This window comes from Lycium barbarum, chromosome 3 (genome assembly GCF_019175385.1).
Source record: "Lycium barbarum isolate Lr01 chromosome 3, ASM1917538v2, whole genome shotgun sequence".
Classification (NCBI taxonomy): Eukaryota; Viridiplantae; Streptophyta; class Magnoliopsida; order Solanales; family Solanaceae; genus Lycium; species Lycium barbarum.
In genome coordinates, this window is record NC_083339.1 from 102,498,855 (window position 1) to 102,512,186 (window position 13,332).

Sequence of the window (13,332 nt, forward strand, 5' to 3'; positions counted from 1 at the left end):
TTGCGGAGCGACTGAAATGTAAATCTTCCGACTGGCGGAGCAACTGTAATGTAGGGGCTTCCGGCTGGCGGGGAAACTTTAATATAGGGGCTTCCGGCTGGCGGAGCAACTGTAATGAAAAGGCTTCCGGTTGGCGGAGCAACTGTAATGGAATGCTTCCGGCTGGCGGAGCAACTGTAATGTAGAGCTTCCGGCTGGCGGAGCATTTGTAATGTAAAAGCTTCCGGTTAGCGGAGTAACTGTAATGTAAAGGCTTCCGGCTGGCGGAGCAACTGTAATGTAAAGGCTTCCCGCTAGCGGAGCAACTACAATGTAAAGTAAAAATCTCCGATTGGTGGAGTCATTGGCGAAGTTAGACGGCGGTCCCCGATTGGCGGGGTAATTGACGTTGTTAGACAGTATCTGTTACACCTTAGAAAATTTCCCGTACATGTACAGCGAATAGGAGAGCGAAGGTCACAGTGAACGCGATGTTTTGAGAAGTACGAAATAGTAATTGATGACCCTAAACGAGAATTCAAAATCATCCGAGATGAGAAAAGGAAGTTATTAAGGAAAGTGAGTCGTATGTTGCATATCAGATAGGAATTACGAGCAACGAGTCAACGAGGGCATAATGATGTCTTAGAGACATGTAATAACGTCCCTTAGATTGGTATTGAAGTGCTAAACAAGTGTTAAGAAGGTTCCATAAGGATCGGAGGTCAAACGAGTCGACGAGAACGGAAGTCTCTTCAGTTAGCATTATACGGCCAAACATACGGTCCGTATAAATTATACTGGCCGTATGTTGGACCGTATAATTAGCCAAGATGAAGATTGCATTCTGGACCAAATGTACGGTCCAACATACGGTCAGTATAAATTATACGGACCGTATGTTGGTCCGTATAAAGTCCCACGACCAGCTTTTTAAATTACATAAGGAATCATTTTTTTTCATTTCCTCCACTTCATTTCCTCTCTCTTCCATCCAAGAACACCCTAGAATATTCTCCCACATCCATCCACAAGAGAAATCAAAGGGGACCAAGATCAAAAACATCAAATTCATGAATCCAAGTCCATGAACCTCAACTAAAAGTCGTCCAAACTAAGTCTTATACCCCATATTTTCATACATTGGGACGTTTTAAACTAAACGCGACAAGTTAAAGACAAGACTATTTTAAGATACGAAGTAGAGACTTTAACTTCCGGTTTCGCTTCAAGTCACAAGTTACCTATAAATTTCGTTTGGTATAGAAGCATTAATGGAAAATTGGGATTTAATTAACCATGATTGGATTATTAAGTGGGATTGGGAAATAAAAATCAGTCCATTATTATAAGCCATAGTTGGCCGTGTAGGTTAGTGATGTGGTCAATGGTTTTGACCCAAAAATTTGAGTGGGACACATGTCCAATTCATGGAAGGAATATATAAGGCAAAATTCTGATTCATACATCACTAAGCAACTCATTTCAACATTCACAAAGCAAGAAATATAGAGATAGAGAGAGAGGGTCTCTCGGCTAGAGCTGGTCGAGAGAGAGGTGCCCCAAATTAAAGTTGATCCAAAAATCAGTTTTTCAGGCAATTTAACTCCCTTATAGAGGTATAATAACGTGTAGCATTCATTGGTATAGCAAGAACAAGTGTTAAATTTCAAGAAATGGATTTGAAGGCTTAGCCGATTGAAGCATTGGGTGATAAGGTAAGAAGTTAATCCCTTTTCATATGTTTTGTGGTGAATTGAATGTTTATGATGTTGCATGTTGGTATTGGACTGTTTTTCTTGAAGTTGAAGTGGTCCGTGTGATGTAGACTTAGGTGAAATTATGTTTAATCTCCTTGTACATGTATTGGGAATGAATTGAATGTGTTGTAGTATGGATAATTGGAAAAACCTTGTTCTAAAAATTTATATTTTGTGGTTGTCCTACTAAATTGAGTAGCCTCTTCAACTTGGTGTAGTTGGTTTGGAGAAAGGAGGCCTTGGTTCATCAAAGTGATCACAAGTTCAAGTGAAGAAGACTAGAGAATAAGGTAAGAATTCATCCCTTATCCTTGTGTTATGAAGTCTTGTTTGTGTTGTAGTATGTAGAAATGTGTTGATTGTATGAAGAAATGGAAGTTTGCAAAGTGGGTGTGTGGTATATATGTGTAGCCGTGTGTATGCATGCATTGTATGCCAATGAAGAATTGAAATTATGTTGTATTCTAGTTGTGAATGTGATGGAATTCATATTGAGAATGAAAGTTGAATAAAATTGGATGAATTGGCAAAAAGAGCATTGGGCCGTGTGGTATGTTGGAGTAGGAATAGAAATGAATCAAGTTTGTGTAATGTGTTAGTTGTGTTATTGTGATTCTTGCAATGTAAATGAAAATAAAACGATATGAGTTTGCTTTGAAATGGAATGTAGAAACTTATGTCGCTTAAGTATGATTTTACGACATTATGAAAATGAAGTTATTAGGTTGCAAATTATGATGGGTATTGATGAATTTGGAAGATGGAATCATGTTATGAATATGTAAGTCGAAGATTAGAAGTTTCGAATGCTTTATGACTTTGGCGGAAAGTTTGTATATTATGTATACCGTGTGTATAATTTGAGGAAACGATATGAAATGCTTCTAAACTATGTTATGATGATCTAGATTGATAATGGATGTGAAATCCTTGAGATTGGTTTGGAAATTGAAGTTGAAATGAAGGTTATGGCATTATGTCGGCAAGTAGAACTAGTTGTGTCATATTGTGTTTATAATGTTTGTTGTTGATGTTGGTGTTGTTGTTTGGGTTGTTGTTGATGGGTTTGAGCCGAGTTGAATTCTCGGGGGTGCTATATGTATAGGGGAAGTGCTGCCGAAATTTCGGTAGACAAATATGAGTTGAATTGAATTCGTAGCATCTATAACTTACAATTGGTAAATGTGACCATTTGCAGATTTTCGACGAAACGGGGAGTGAGCTTGGATAGGCTTAAAAAGCTCAAAAGGCATGTAAAGCTACCCCGATCCTTCTTTTGGCATGCCTAAGTGTATTAGAATCGAGTTCGGGCCTCGAAAGACTTTCTGCCCATCGGAATCCGCAAGTGAAAATATCACTTTTTCTTTCAGTAAGATTGAACTCTTTTGGTATGTTTTCTTGGAAATTATGCAAACTTTCTCTAAACTCCTTGGAAAGCTATAGAATGTCCGTAGAACCTTTATAGGTGACCCCATAAGCTTAAAATATGTAATTTGAGCCCACCGCCTTGCTTGTCCCGAGGTGGGCCCACTAATCCCGGTTTTGCCCTTATTGTACTTAGGTCTTATTTTCGAGCGGTTTTTGAAAGAAATGTTTTGACTACCATTCTAATTACCTAACAAACATTGTTTCAATATTCCATTAAGTCTGATAACCTGTTTTGACACTCGGAACGATTTCAGAAAGGTTATACTTTTGTAATTCATTATGATACCCGAAACTCATTTATTATGATCCCGTCCGACTTCATTGGATCGGTTTGTCTTGATATGCCTCATCGAGTCTATGAAAACATTTATGGTATTTTAATTGCATTAGTCTCTCACTACTCCACTCGTGGATGCCCCAATGTTTCCCACACTGAGCCCGGGCCAGGATATGTATTCAAGCGTAATCCCCTGCATTGTTCGCCGTGCCTCGATGTGAGGGGGCAGGTATACGTGTACATGGGTTTGTGGAGTATGCTGTGCCATGTACGCTTGTTCTGATATGATTTGCTATGGCTATCTGACATGACATATTATGTTACGGGGTTATGCCCCTGTTCTGATTCTTCTGTGTTGTGGCACCAGCGTCGGGAGGGTGGCCACGTTCTGTCTGCCGAGTCCCTTGGCAGGGGCCGGATTTGATATGACATATGTTTCTGTACATACTCTGCATGTTTTGAAAATATGTATCTGATACTTTGGGTTTTCTGTTTACTTTCTGTACGTTCTGTACCAGTTATGATTTTGTTTCTGTAATTCAGGCTTTACATATTCAGTACATATTTCGTACTGACCCCCTTTCTTCGGGGGTTGCGTTTTCATGTCGCGCAGGTACCGACGACAAGTTTGCTGATCCGTCCGCTTAGGATCTTATTCTGCTATTTTGGAGTGCTCTCTTATCCAGAGCCCATCTTTTGGTATAGTCCGTCACTACTGTATATATATATTCTCGTTCATGGGTACGGCGGGGCCCTGTCCCGTCATATGATTCTGTCGGTCTGTTTAGAAGTCTGTGGACATGTTTGTGGGTTGGGGTCTTTCTGTACAGATGCGTGTATTTGTTGTGTTTGGGCGATCCCATTCGCCGCGGCGGCCGGTCCACATATGTTTAAATGTTGCTTCGTTGGCCCTGTATGGTCCTTTGTTGGTATTTTCTGCGTGCAGGGTATATGGGATAGTCCGTAAAACAAAGGAAACTCTGCCGAAATTTTTCTGGAAATTATCTAAATTTGAAATAAAGCCTTGTCGGATTCTGCTATATACTTGAATGCGTTTGATAGAATTTGAGATAGCATTTGATAGACGTGTTGGGTGTCCAGATCGGGCACTAGTCACGGCCTACGGGGTTGGGTCGTGACAAAAGTGGTATCAGAGCGGTTCGTCCTCGGAATGTCTACAGACCGTGTCTAGTAGAGTCTTGTTTATCGGTGTGTTGTGCACCACACCTATAAACAGGAGGCTACAGGGCATTTAGGATACTACCCTTCTTTCTATCTTAGATCGTGTGATAGAGCTGTGTTATCAGGATGACTCCTCCCTAACGAATTGTTACATTTGCAGTTATGCCTCCAAAAAAGGCAACAACGGCCCAAAAGGCCATGGCAGCAGCTGTGGGAGAGACTAGTCGGGCCCAGAGGGTTACCAGGGCCCATGCACATATTGCTCCTGATATTTTTCCCCCGGCAGAGGGCTCTTCCACACCGCCACATGTAGAGGAGATTGGAGCAGCAGTAGCTGCAGGTCGAGGGGTGGCTCCACCGCCAGCTCCCGAGATTCCAGTACCTGAGCCTCCAGCTCCACGGCCAGGGACTGAGGATCAGACTATGAGAGAGGCAGTCCAGCTATTGACCAGACTTGTGGCGGGACAGGTTCAGGGGCACGGATTGGGAGGTGACCGAGCATATAGGCGTGACAGTTCGAGAGCTCGTGAGTTCTTGACTTGTGGCCCTCCAGAGTTCTTCGGGACAAAGCCTGAGGAGGATCCTGAGGAGTTTATCAGGAAGATGCGGCGCACCTTACATTTGATTAATGCTTCCGCGACAGAGTCAGTCACATTGGCTTCGTACCGGTTGTATGATGTAGCGGCAAATTGGTACGAGTCATGGGAGTTATCCAGAGGCAACGGCGCTCCCCCAGCAGTTTGGGATGATTTTTCTCAGGCTTTTCTTAGCCATTTTCTGCCTCCGGAGTTACGGCGGGCCAGGGCTGACAAATTCTTATTGCTGAGACAGAGGGGCCGCAGTGTTCGAGAGTACAGTATGGAGTTCGACTCATTGGCCCGATATGCACCTGCTGTGGTAGCTACTATGGCTGACAGGATGCACAGGTATATTATGGGGTTGGACTGGTATTTTGTCGACAGTTGTTTGGTATTGGCCACTCAGCCCGATATGGATATTGCCCGTATTCAGGCGCACGCCCAGGGCATGGAGGACTGGCACAGAGGTCATCAGCCCGATAGGAGTCAGGATCGGAGATAGCCCAAGAGGGCCAGATCGTCCGGGTATTCTGGAGAGTTTCGGGGCAGACAGCCTCAGCAGCCGCAGCAGCCTAGCAGATATCCATCCCAGCCAGCACAGAGCGCACCTCCACAGCCTACAGGTCGCAGATTTGATAGCCCAGGTTATTCAGGAGCAGGTCAGAGCTCCAGGGCTTCAGGTTCGCGGACGGATAGGGGTTCTGGTCAGACGAGGTCACCTAGGCCTCAGTGTTCTTATTGTGGCAGATACTATCCTGGGAAGTGCTACAGAGCCACCGGTGCATGTTTTTCTTGTGGCCGTCAGGGCCATTCTGTGAGAGATTGCCCATATAAGGGTAGTTCGGGTGGTGCAGCGCAGCCTACCGGATCAGCCGCCGGATCATCATCTTCATCAGTGGCTATGCGCCCTACGGGGCCAGGTACTTCAGCACCAGCGGGTCGCGGCAGAGGCCGTGGTGGAGCTTCTGGTACTGGCGGTCCTTCGAACCGCATTTATGCTTTGGCCAGCCGCCAGGATCAGGAGGCATCGCCTAATGTCGTTATAGGTACATTATTGGTTTTCTCTCGGTCTGTGTATGCATTAATTGATCCAGGTTCGACTTTGTCATATATTTCGCCTCTTGTTGCTGGAAAAATTGGTATAACGTCTGAACCTATAGAGCCATTTGAGGTAGCTACACCGATTGGGGACTTTATTGTAGTAAAACAGGTATATAAAGACTGTTCTGTAACTGTATGTGGCCGTGACACTAAGGCAGATCTGGTGGAGTTAGATATGATCGAGTTCGATGTTATTATGGGTATGGACTGGCTAGCTTCCTGTTATGCTAATGTTGACTGCCAAAATAAGGTAGTTCGTTTCCAGTTTCCCGGGGAGGCAGTTATAGAATGGGCCGGTAATACAGCATCGCCGAAAGGTAAGTTTATTTCATACCTTAAGGCGAAGAAAATGATCAGAAAGGGTTATATTTATCATCTGGTTCGGGTACAAGACTTGACAGCAGAAACGCCGACTCTTCAGTCAGTTCCCGTGGTTAATGAATTTCCAGATGTGTTCCCAGAAGAGCTTCCAGGCCTTCCTCCAGAGCGGGAGATAGATTTTACTATTGATTTGCTTCCAGATACTCAGCCTATATCTATTCCCCCATACAGAATGGCACCGGCAGAATTGAAAGAACTGAAAGAGCAGTTGAAGGATCTGTTAGAAAAAGGCTTCATCAGGCCCAGTACTTCGCCTTGGGGAGCCCCGGTATTATTTGTGCGTAAGAAAGACGGGTCGCTGCGTATGTGTATCGATTATCGGCAGCTGAATAAGGTAACCATAAAGAATAAATATCCCCTCCCCAGAATTGATGATTTGTTTGATCAGTTGCAGGGCGCCAAATATTTTTCGAAGATAGACCTTCGGTCAGGCTATCATCAGGTACGGGTACGAGAGGCTGATATTCCTAAGACAGCATTCCGGACCAGATATGGGCATTATGAATTCAAAGTTATGTCGTTCGGGTTAACTAATGCTCCTGCGGTATTCATGGATCTAATGAATCGGGTATTCAGGCCGTTCTTGGATATGTTCGTAATTGTATTTATCGATGATATTCTGGTTTATTCTCGGTCCGAGGCAGAGCACGCAGATCATCTGAGAGCGGTATTAGGGGTACTTCGGCATCGGAAATTATATGCAAAATTTTCTAAATGTGAATTCTGGCTGGCTTCAGTGGCATTCCTGGGGCATATTATTGCAGCTGATGGTGTCCGGGTGGATACACAGAAGATTGAGGCCGTGAAGAATTGGCCCAGACCCACGACGCCCACGGAGGTACGTAGTTTTCTGGGGTTAACAGGCTATTACAGGAGATTTGTGGAAACGTTTGCTTCGATTTCAGCGCCTTTGACAAGGCTAACCCAGAAGGGAGCCAAGTTCCAGTGGACTGATGTTTGTGAACGAAGCTTCCAGATGCTGAAAGAGAAGCTGACTACAGCTCCAGTTCTGACTCTTCCTGAGGGACCAGACGGGTATGTTATTTATTGTGATGCTTCTGGTGTGGGGTTAGGCTGTGTATTGATGCAGCACGGCCGAGTTATAGCTTATGCCTCCCGACAGCTCAAAAAGCATGAAAAGAATTATCCTACCCACGATCTGGAGCTTGCAGCAGTGATTCATGCCCTGAAGATATGGAGACATTTTTTATATGGCGTCCATGTTGATATCTATACAGATCATAAGAGTCTCCAGTATGTTTTTAGGCAGAAGGAGCTTAATTTGCGGCAACGGAGGTGGCTGGAGCTCCTGAAAGACTATGATGTGGATATTCTGTATCATCCGAGCAAGGCTAATGTTGTTGCAGATGCACTTAGCCGGAAATCTATGGGCATCTTGGCGGATTTACAGCCAGACAGGAGAGAGATAGTACGTGATATTCATCAGTTGACTAATCTTGGGGTTCGTCTGGCCGATTCTGGAGGTACACGGATTTCTGTCCGAGGGGTTTCTGAATCATCTATTAAGGAAGATATTAAGCGGCACCAATATGAAGATCCTGTTTTAGCTCGGTACAGAGACACAACCCATGAAAAGGAAAAAACTCCGTTCGAGTTTACACCAGACGGAACCTTACTATACAGAGGCAGGTTGTGTGTACCTGATATTGCGGGGCTACGGCAGCAAGTTATGGGCGAGGCACACTATGCTCGCTATTCTGTTCATCCTGGGTCTACGAAGATGTACCATGATCTTAGATGCCTATACTGGTGGGATGGTATGAAACGGGATATCGCAGAGTTCATCGCTCAGTGCCCAAATTGTCAGCAGGTCAAGATTGAACATCAGAAACCGGGTGGACTGTTGCAGGAAATGGAAATTCCGACGTGGAAGTGGGAGATCATTAATATGGACTTCATTACAGGTTTGCCTCGCACTCCACGGAAGTATGATTCCATCTGGGTTATTGTTGATAGGCTGACAAAATCAGCCCATTTTCTCCCCGTCAGAACTACTTATTCCGCTGAGGATTATGCCAGGCTGTATATTAAAGAAATTGTACGACTTCATGGAGTTCCTATATCTATTATCACTGACAGAGGTGCCCAGTTCACAGCAAACTTCTGGAGATCTTTTCAGGAAGGATTAGGGACTCAGCTGAGCCTGAGCACAGCTTTCCATCCTCAGAGTGACGGACAGGCCGAGCGCACTATCCAGACGCTTGAAGATATGTTGCGGGCCTGTGTTATTGATTTCAGAGGTAGCTGGGATGATCACTTGCCATTGATTGAATTTGCTTATAATAACAGTTACCATTCCAGCATCCAGATGGCTCCGTACGAGGCCCTGTATGGCAGGAAATGCAGGTCACCGATCAGCTGGTTTGATATTGGCGAGACAGAATTAATCGGCCCAGATATGATCCAGCAGGCCGTTGATAAGGTGAAACTTATTCGGGAGCGGCTATTGGCAGCCCAGAGTCGACAGAAATCATACGCTGATAAATGACGTCGTCCTTTGGAATTCCAGGTTGGTGATTGGGTATTTCTGAAGGTATCGCCTATGAAAGGCGTGATGCGGTTCGGTAGAAAGGGTATGCTCAGTCCGCGTTATATTGGGCCTTATCAGATTGTTAGATAAATTGGAAATGTCGCCTATGAGTTAAATCTGCCATCTGATTTGGAGGCGGTACATCCGGTATTCCATGTATCTATGCTCCGCAAATGCATTGGTGATCCCTCTAGAATATTTCCTGCGGATGATATTCAGGTGACGGAGCAGTTATCTTATGAGGAGCAGCCCGTAGCTATTTTGGACCGCCAGGTAAGAAAGCTCCGGAACAAAGATGTAGCCTCTGTTAAGGTGCTGTGGCGGAACGATAATAGGGAGGAAATGACCTGGGAGGCCGAAGAGGAAATGAAGAAGAAATATCCTCATTTGTTCCCTATGCCCACAGGTAATCTTGAATCCTTGCTTAGTCTATTTCAATAATGAATGTGTGTCATATGTGCTGTCTATAAACATAAACTCCCCCAAAGTATTTCCAGACCCTATAAGATTAATTTAACATTTGAGGACGAATGTTCTAAAGGGGGGGGGGGGGAGGATGTTATATCCCGTGTTTTCGCACATTTGGAAAATTAGAAATAATCTTGACTTGTATGAAATAAAGTCATAATTGATTACATCTAGCACATGAGTTGTTTGGGAAAGAATATTAATGTGAAAGTGTCGGGGAAGGCTAAGGGCAAAAAAAATTGGAATTTCGGAAAGTAATTTCGGGAATTACAAAAAAATTGATTCACAAGTCTTTGGGCTTGTAAAATGAGACAAATGAGGCCCATTATTTTGAAGGGTGGCCGGCCAACTATGGCCCAAACCCATGGCCCCAATTAATTTTCCATGTGTTTAAATTATATGAGTCATACCCCTTTAGAAAGTTCAAGAAATTAGAAAGAACAAAACAAAGCAAAACAAGAGCAAAAAATAGAGGGTTTCGGGTTTGCCATAGAGAAATTTGCCACCAAAAACCTTGTTCTAAAAATTTATATTTTGTGGTTGTCCTACTAAATTGAGTAGCCTCTTCAACTTGGTGTAGTTGGTTTGGAGAAAGGAGGCCTTGGTTCATCAAAGTGATCACAAGTTCAAGTGAAGAAGACTAGAGAATAAGGTAAGAATTATCCCTTATCTGTTATGTCCCGTGTTTTCGTATAATTGGAATTCGAGAAATAATTAAGACTTGTATGTTAAAAGGCAATAATTTGATTCTAGTTAATATGTCTATGTCGTTTATGAAAGTATTGGTGCGGAGACATCGGGGGAGGCCGAGGTCAAATTTGGAATTTCGGGAATTAGTTTCGGGAATTACAAAACGAGAGTTTTAACGAATTGGGCTCAACAAAAATAAAAGAAAATTTAGGCCCAAGAGTAATGGGGTGGCCGGCCACTTGGCTTGGCCCAAACCCATTTTTTTTAATGTCATGTGCTATGCACATGACTCTTATATAGATATATATCATGCTTGGTCTTTAGAATCTTCAAGAAACCAAACAAACACACAAAAAAAATTGAAGAGCTCCAAGCCAAGAGGCTCTCGGCCGAACCCTCTCCAAGAAACAAAAATAATTTTCCTAGCTTTGATTCTCATCCAAAAATCTTGTTCTTTCCATATTTGTAGTGTATTCAAGACGCTCTTCAACGTGATATAATTTATTTGGCGGAAGAATCACGTCTGCGACAAGTTGGATTTTCAAGAAAAGGTAAGAATTTTGTTACTCTAATGTTATGGAATTGGTATGAATGTGTTAAGGATTGAGAATAGACGAGAATTCCGTCATTTTGATGTGTGTGCAAAACCGTGGGTGTATGTATATTTGATGTCATGGCCGTGTGCCCTAGGAAGAAGAAAGAAATGTGAATTGATCTTGTTTGGTTTGTTTATTGTGTTGTTGTGACATTTATGACGTAAATGATTGTTTAACGAATTGAATTGGTGTTGGAAAATGATTTCGGAACATTATCGGAAAGTATATACCTTTGGTATATTTGTGTATATCATTGTACATCTATGATACTAAAAGACTTTAAATGTGACTTATAGTTGATGTTAGTGAATTCGGAATGAAACGATGCAAGTTAGAATGTTCGTCGTGGCTTTTGATGTTTTGGATAGAATATGGAAAGTAATGAACTTCGGGAAATTTTGTATATGGTTTGGAACATAATTGGGATGTGATTGAATAATCTTAAATGAGTGAATGAATACAATAATGTGGATACAAGTTTGGAATTGTGGAGTTTGAATGAAAGTTGCCAAGTTGGGTAGTAAGATAGAACTTTGAAGCTAGAATGATTTGATTATGGTTTGTGTTGTTTGATAACGTTTGGGTTGTTGTTGTTGATGTTTATTGAGCCGAGCTAAGTCTCGGGGGTGTTAGATAAATAGGGGAAATGCTGCCGAAATTTCGGTAGACAAAAATCAAGTTAATGGAAATCTTAAGCCTAAGAATCTCTAATTGGTAACTTTGACCATTTGCAGATTCTGGACGAAACAGGATTTGATTTTAAGGAAAGCATAAGACGTCCATAAGGTATGTAAAGCTTCCCACTTCTTCGTTTGGCATGTCTTAGTATGTTAGGGGAATATCGGAATCTCCGGAGCATTTCTGCTCCTCGAAACCCGATCTACAAAACGACTACTATTTATTCAATTCAATTGAAGCCTAAAGGCTCTATTTTGGCTAGAATACAACCAAATGTCCGAAACCTATCGAAATGTGATCGGGTCACTTTGAAATCATTATGTATGATCTTTAGCCTCTAAATGTTCGTAAATTATGTTCGCCACCTCAATTTGACTCGAGGTGAGCCTGCTAACCCCGAGACACCCTATTTGTCCTATCGGGCTCTCTTTTTGGATGAACTTCGATATGAGATCTTCGACTTTGAGACTTCCCTCTATGAATTATGTTTTGACTATTATGATATGTTAAGTTTTGTTTTGAGCCATACGTACCACTTTGGAAACATTTTGTGAAATAAACCTTCGTATCAGCTAAGTATTCGATTATTTTGGGTTATGAAATGACTTATGAAATCATTATGTTTTGAAAGGCTATTTTGAAATATGATTTGCATTTGTTTGCTCACGACTCCGCTCGTGCTTTACTATGACTTCGTTCACCGGTTCCCGGGCCGGTTATGATTCGTGCGCCCTATGATAATTCGGCCGTATGCTGTGTTACGGTTCCTGAGGCCTCGCCATAGGGCCGGGTTCCGTTTGGAGTTATGCTGTGATATGGCTAGTGATGCGATACGCTCACTTATGTTTGTGTTCGGGGATGTACGGAGATTCGAAACCTTCTGGTGTTATGCTGTGTGTGGCGCCAGCGTCGGAGTGGCGACCACGTTCTTGAGCGTTTGCATGATTTCGTTTGCATTATGTATATGTATATGATTTGATATGGATTTTAACATACTGATTGGTACTTCCCTTTTGATATCCGGTTTGCTTTCAGTTTTGGCTCATATTTCTGTACTCCGTGCTTTACATACTCAGTACATATTTCGTACTGACCCCCTTTCTTCGGGGGCTGCGTTTCATGCGCGCAGGTACAGATATTGGTGATCCTCCACTATAGGCTTCACTCTCTACTATTTCGGAGTACTCCTTCTTGACTCGGAGTCCACTTTTGGTACAGACTTCTTTTGCTATGTATATATTCTGTACATTTGACTATTTGGGTACGGCGGGGCCCTGTCTCGCCATATGTCTTTGTTTTGAATTCGTAGAGGCCTGTAGTCATATATATGGGGCGAGGGTCCTATGTATGTTTGTTTGATTTTGTTTTCTGGTCTTACAGCGGTCAGTTTGTTATGATGGCCCTAAATGGCCCTTATGCTTATATTTGCACTTATGACCGGCGATGTCTATTCCGCCGCTCCGTTTGGATTCGATACGACATTTTGATTTGTGCGACCGCTTAAGACATATTTTGATATAACCTATGTTGATATGACTTTTATGAAATTCTGAAATACGTTCGGATTTGGTAAATGAATATGTGATTCGGTCTGGGTACCCAGGTAGGGTGCCAGTCGCGGCCTACGGGGTTGGGTCGTGACATTATCCTTGTGTTATGAAGT